The sequence below is a fragment of the Phyllobates terribilis genome, unplaced genomic scaffold, assembly GCF_046119375.1.
Source record: "Phyllobates terribilis strain yellow unplaced genomic scaffold, ASM4611937v1 Scaffold_345__1_contigs__length_2012815, whole genome shotgun sequence".
In the NCBI taxonomy this organism is placed as follows: Eukaryota; Metazoa; Chordata; class Amphibia; order Anura; family Dendrobatidae; genus Phyllobates; species Phyllobates terribilis.
The window spans coordinates 1299328-1306498 of NW_027363105.1; the positions used below are offsets into that span (position 1 = coordinate 1299328).

General features: G+C 45.2%; 1 long non-coding RNA gene across 1 annotated transcript; it reads left to right on the forward strand.

Moving 5' to 3' along the window:
• Positions 1-3341: 3341 nt before the first annotated feature.
• On the forward strand, positions 3342-6721 carry LOC141222225 (uncharacterized). The gene is made up of 3 exons (XR_012290068.1): positions 3342-3484; positions 4627-4752; positions 6393-6721. It is a non-coding gene; the product is annotated as an uncharacterized lncRNA (long non-coding RNA).
• Positions 6722-7171: the final 450 nt, after the last annotated feature.

Consider the following 7171-nt stretch of genomic DNA (forward strand, 5'->3'; position numbering starts at 1 on the left):
TTAGCAATGACCTTTTGTGGCTTACCCTCATTATGGAGTGTGTCAATGACTGCCTTCTGGACATCTGTCAAGTCAGCAGTCTTCCCCATGATTGTGGAGCCTACTGAAACAGACTAAGGGACCTTTTTAAACACTTAGGAAGCCTTTGCAGGTGTTTTTTGTTAAGTATTCTTTACTGACATAATGACTTTTGTGTTTTCATTGGCTGTAAGCCATAATCATCAACATTAACAGAAATAAACACTTGAAATAGATCACTCTGTTTGTAATGACTCTATATAATATATGAGTTTCACGTTTTGTATTGAAGAACTGAAATAAATTAACTTTTTGATGATATTCGAATTTAGCGCGAAGCACTTGTATATCAGTATAACCTATTGAAAAGTTCAGGATGTATCCCTGTAACAAATGCGTGTGATGGATGGCAAACAGTGGTATCCATAACTCACAGACCTACATGTTAAAAAAGTGTAAATGTAAAATATATGTTTATACTGTATTAAATGATGGAATAGTGTGTTCTACTAGCTATCCCATACTTTTTTTTCAGAATAGTAAAATATATTGGACAAATAGACGGCAAAAAGACGTATTTAGAGAGGTTTGAAAAATTGGCTGAAAAAGCACTCATGAAAATATTATTATTATTTATTTATAGCGCCATTGATACTGTACATAAGGATGTACATGGTGCTGTACATAAGGAGGGGTTACATACCAAATACAGATATCACTTACAGTAAACAAACTAACAATGATAGACTGGTACAGAGGGAAGAGGACCCTGCCCTTGCGGGCTTACATTCTACAGGAATGGGGAAGAAGACAGTAGGTTGGGTTGTTGCGGTGGCTCCAGTGTTGTTGAGGTGGCAGCAGGCAAGGTCATGGCAGGCTGTAAGCTTGTTTGAAGAGATGGGTTTTTAGGTTCCGTCTGAAGGATCCAAGTGTGGAGGATAATCAGATGTGTTGAAGCACAGAATTCCATAGGATGGGGGATATTCGGGAGAAATCTTGGAGGCCATTGGGCGAGGAGCGAATAAGTGTGGAGGAGAGAAGGAGTTCTTGGGAGGACCGGAGATTACCGGGGTGAGGAAGTAGTGTGGGAGTGGGAGACGCTAAATGTGCGGTTAGAAAGGTATGAGGACATCCAGGATGGGGCAAGATTTTTGACGCCAAAGCAAGAGAGGATCTGTAGTAGGAGTCAGTGGTCAACTGTGTCGAAAGCAGAGGACAGGTCAAGAAGAAGGAGTACAGAGAATTGTCTGTTAGCTTTGGCTGTAAGTAAGTCATTGGTGATTTTGGTAAGGGCAGTTTCAGTGGAATGATGGGGGCGGAAGCCGGATTGTCGGTTGTCGAAGAGAGAGTTAGATGAGAAGTAAGAGGAAAGTTCAGTGTGAACATGTTGCTCAAGGAGTTTGGAGGCAAATGGGAGCAGCGATATGGGGCGGTAGCTGGACAAGGCGGTTGGCTCGAGGGATGGCTTTTAGAGGATGGGCGTGATTGTGGCATGTTTGAAGGCAGCAGGGAAGGTGCCAGAAGTTAGTGATAGGTTGAAGAGATGAGTAAGGGATGGGTTGAATGGTGGGGTGAGGTTGGGGAGGAGGTGGGATGGGATGGGGTCGAGTGCACAAGTGGTGAGGTGTGATTTGGAGAGGAGACGAGCAAGGTCTCCTTCCGTGATGTTGTGAAGGTAGGTTATGGGGGAAGGGCAATGGTCTGGAAAACAAAGGGGTTGTGGTGGTTGGGCAGTATAGACTTGCCTTGTTTGGTCAATCTTGTTTTTGAAGTGTGTGGCAAACTCCTCAACAGAGATGACGGCGGTCGGAGGGGGCAGTGGGGGGTGGAGGAGAGATTTAAAAGTGTTGAATAGCTGTTTGGGGTTGTAGGATAAGCAAGATATGAGGGTTGTGAAGTAGGCATGTTTAGCAGAGGTGAGGGCTGATTTGAATGCAAGTGTTGCTTGTTTGAATGTAGTCATCTTGAGAATGTGTTTTCTGCAACCCTGGATGCTTGTCGAAGCTGTTTAGTGAGGTTGTTGTGCCAGGGTTGCCTATTGACTCGTCGTGCTCTGCCATGCATAAGAGGGGCGACCGAGTCAATAGCTGATGTAAGAGTGGCATTGTAGAAAGCAGTGGCGCTGTCTGTGTCGTGGAGTGAAGATATGGATGTCAGTGGTAGAATAGAGTCAGAGAGTGTGTGAGTGTCTAGATGTGCAAGGTCTCTGCGGGGGTGTGCTAGTTGCTGGACATGGGTGACAGGTGAGGAGGACAGGGATGACAACATGAGTAGATGGTGGTCAGATAGGGGTAGTGGGGAGGTTGTAAGGATATATAGGGAGCAGAGTCGGGTGAAGATGAGGTCTAGTGTGTGTCCGACTGTGTGGGTGGCTGAGGAGGACCACTGAGTAATTCCAAAGGATGAAGTAAGCCACAGGAGTTTGGATGCTGCTGGCTGGTGAGTGTCAGTGGGGATGTTGAAATCGTCCATGATGATTGTGGGAATGTCAGCAGAGATAAAGTAAAGAAGCTAGGTGGAGAATTGGTCAATAAAGGCAGTGACCGGGCCTGGAGGTCGGTATATGACAGCCACTTGGAGGTTGGAGGGAGAGTAAATGCGGACAGAGTGGACTTCAAAAGAAGGCAGAATAAGAGAGGGTAGAGGTGGGATAGGGCTAAAGGTGCAGTTGGTAGAATGGAGTAGACCCACTCCTCCACCATGTCTGTTACCAGGGCGAGGAGTGTGGGTGAAGTGGAGGCCACCGTAACACAGCGCAGCAGGGGAGGCAGTGTCAGAGGGTGTCAACCATGTCTCTGTGATGCCCAGGAAGGAGAGATTGTGATAGGTAAAGAGGTCATGGACAAAATGGAGCTTGTTGCAGACAGAGCAGGCATTCCAGAGTGCTCCAGAGAGAGGGAGCAGGGGGATGGGCGTCAGGGGCATGGAAATGATGAAGAAGGGTAAAAAAAAAAAAGATGCTTCAGGATAAAAATAACTCAGACTTTTCCTGAAGCGTCTTCCTCTTGAAAAACTCGGTGGACTTGCCCCTCCTTCCCAAAAAATACATCATGTGCATTACCCTAGAGTACACTAAACTTTGGCCGACAGCCTAAAATGCAAGGTTAAAAAATAATGCACTAAACTACAATGAAGTAGTCGGCAGTCGGCACATCTCTTCCAGGAAACTTAAAAGCCTCTTTTAGTAAACATCAATGACGCTTCTTACTTCAACTGACTCTGTGTCATTTTACCACAGAAGTACACAAACGTGATACAAATCCTGATACATTCATGTGCTGACATGTCACCTATGTAGTAACTGTTCTCTCCTCTGTGACAGATGCTGGCTAGGGAGGAGTATGGCGCCGGAGTGGACTGGTACGCGCTTGGCCTCATCATAAATGAGATGGTTACCGGTGAGTGCACTTACCATCCTGCACTATTTGATACATCTTCCTCCGGCGCTGAAGACATCATTAGAGAGGTGAGAACGATACGGATATTGGATTTACTACTTAGTAATGTACTGCCATGGTAAATGTACTGAAGCCGCACAGAATAGGCCAATGTACTCTTAATTTTTCCCTTTCTAACCAGCAATGAATCCATTTGAGGATCTACATGAGTACTTGTTTTGCTGGGTAGAAGTGTTTAGTCACTGAGCCTTGCTGTCATGGATCTACTGGCAGTCTACAGTCAGTTGGACCTAAGGGCTCTTTCACACGTCCTGATATTTCTGGTCCCGGAGATATGCGTGTCCTTGTGCACCTGTGTGGCACACGTGTGAAGCTCATGTGCCACCCGTGTGGCGCATCAGTAGCACACGCACCGGAATTTGGGAATCAGCGGTACAGTTAGCACTGTTTCCAAGCACCGGGCGCTGAACACTGCCCTCATCATAGTCCCCTGCCGACGCTGCGATCGGCACCAGCAGGACATAATGATGAGAGTAGTAGCAGAGGAGCAGGGGAGAATGACTCCTGCAGCGAGCAGGCCCCAGAGCTGCGCTGAGCTCAGTGACTGACAGGACACCGCTCACTGAGCACAGCTCCTCTGCTGAGCGGTCGTGTGGATTACAGCGGGGGACACTTAGGACAGGTGAGTATAAGGATTTTTTAAAGTTTATTCTTATTTTTACAGGTGGAGACACCGGGAGAAGAATTCTACTCTCATCACTATCCCCTGCTGGTGCTGATCGCTGCGCCGGCAGGGAACTATGATGAGGACAGCATTCAGCACCCGGCGTTTGGGATTAGCTCTAACAGCCCGGAACATGTCACACGGATGGCATCCATGTGCGGTACATGTTTACACAGACCCATTGACTTGAATGGGTCCGTGTGATCCGTGCTGCCGGCTGGCAAAAACTGGCATGTCTGTGTGGATCACACAGACACACGGTCCGTGGAAACACACTGACATGTGCGCAGACCCATTCATTTGAATGGGTCTACGTGTGTCAGTGTCTCCGGTACGTGTGGAAACTGTCACCACACATACCGGACACACAGACGTGTGAAAGAGCCCTAGGGTCTAACGTTGCACTACAGAAGTCCTGTAGAATTGTTCTGTTATAAGATTTTTTACCTGCACTGATTGACTATTAAGCATATTTTTCATTTCCAGCTCCTCCAGAGAGATCCCGCCAAGCGCTTAGGAGTCCACAGAAACATCAGAGATCATCCCTTTTTCCAGCATATTGACTGGGTCTCTGTGGAAGCCCTTCAGATGCCCCCACCACACATCCCTGTAGTAAGTAAATGGACAGAAATTGTATCCAGGTCAGGGTGAACTTTTTACTATGCAATCTGTGGACAGCATGAGGAAGAGGTTAAATCACAGATTTCAATGATATGTCACCTGTAATGCTGTGTGCTGTTGTTTACTTACACTGAAAGTTTTATCACCTGGTGATTATCATTGCCAGGACTACAACAGCACATGCTTGCTAGTCCGACTCCGCCTCCTCCTGTGTTAAGCAGCTCAATGTCAATGGACTGTTTACATGCACAGCCTAGTGTGGGCGGGGTTAGCTTTCTCAACTCTGCTACATTGCTAAATCTAAGAACTCTGTATCAGAACCACTGCACAAAGTAAACTAAGTGATACATTGTTGGATTCAGGGTCTCTTTATCTACATCATGCTGCTCTCAGATAAGGTAGCAAAAACCTGGTGACATATTGCCTTTAATAGATTTACTATTACATATTATAGAAAATGATACAAGGGTAGCATAGATGTATTTATCTCTGTAAAACTATTCAAGCACCAGATTTTTCTAAAGGCCATGCACCTTGTCATAAATTTGGTGCATTTTACTCCAATACACATTAAACTATTGTTGGCCAAACCCACCGATAACGATAGATTCTACCAACAGTCTAATCTGTATAGGAACCCCCGGACAATTGATTTTTGCGGGAGTTAAGTATCTGACATGTCCAATTCAGGGTTGCCAATCCTATTGTTCTCATTGAGATAAACCACCTATAGGCATGTCTGGCAGCAGCTCTCACATAGGGAACACCGGAGAGCTCGGTTGAGCGAGGGCCGACATAGTAGCTGGCCAAATATCTGGTGGCGACTTATCTCAGTAAGAACAAAAGGATTGGCAGTCTGAAATTGTACAGCCATCTAATGTTTAAGAAGAGTAAGAGTAGTGAATGCAACGCCCAATATATTCTTCTTTAACCATTGTACATAAGAGAAAGTGCTCATGGATAAGGTCGAATTACAGCTCGAATTTGTACAAAACTGTAATAGGTCTCCCAGAAAAGTCTATATATGAGCATGAGCAGTCTTCTCAATCCTCATATACCTCGAGGAGGCATATAGAGGCTTCTGCTGTCCGAATTAGTAGGAATCTGAAAGAAAAAAAATGATGCCAAGTGCCATCGGATTGTGAATTTAATGCCCCTCCATAACTGATTGTGCACAGGGTCTGTACAGAGCACCCGGGTTTGATGCATCTAGCTTGAGCTCTTATGTTCATACACCAACAATCTTTGACGTCATCCTGCATACATTAATGTTTGCTAGCATGAGCTTTGTATGACGGCACACTGGATTAGTGGGTGAGCAGCCTAAAAGGCGGTAATTTGCCAGCCACCAAACGAACCTGGCATAAATGTTTCCCATGAAGATCACCAATCTCACATGACAGAAATATTACAGTATATTACCGATGGAACCTCCCATGATTAGGTAATAAACCAAATATAGTCAATTGCTGTATTGATTCTCATGCTAATTGCAGTACATTGACCAGAAAACCAATATGTAGGATTACTTGGGAATAAAATATACACAAATGAAGAGCAAAGATTGTGACTTTATTTAATGTGATAAGTCATCATCCTTAAATACTAATCTTCTGTTGTGTTTCATCCAGACATCTGAACCTCATCACCGCCGCAAAAGGTTCCATCTAGGCAAGTTGGAGGCAGCAGAGGCCACAATGTCATCGATCCCCCCAGACAAACAGGCTGCATTCAGAGGGTTTTCATTTGTCAGCTAGAAAACCCTTGAAGACTCACGTGTCATCAGAGATAGTGCCCTCTTGAGTCCCTGGAAGAAGAACAGAAGGAAATGAAGATCATCAGAATATAGGAAGATTGAAGTATGGATCCCAGGATTGGCACTGGCTACAGGGCGACGTGGAGTAAGAAGATGTCTCCAATATCCATCAGGCACTTAACCTCGGGAGGAGCGAAGATGCAAACAGCAAGATGGAGGAGCCAAGAGATGCTTGGTAAGTAGAAGTGCAATAACACCTGCACTTCACCTCGGTCATAGGCATTTAGAACCGGTGACTGCATTTCCTCTCGCCCATCATAGCAGCAGATTATGGTGCTGTCCTGAGCTGAGAGGAAATAAAAGGTGCGAGACAGGCCGGCTATTAAGGGGTGGAAGGAGGCCGGACTTTTTTTTTTTTAATGCCTATGACAATTTTTAAATATACCGGTAATTTAAATTCCTCATATTCGTGACAGCAATGACACGGGCTGTGAGGAATAAGGTGTGAGATGGCCGGCTATTAAGGGGTGGAAGGAGGCCGGATTTTTTTTTTTTTTTTTTTAAATCATAGCATTTAAAGCTATATTGCTTTGCTATGTAAAATAATTATATTTACCGGTGACTACCGATGACTATAGTTATACTTTTCCCCCT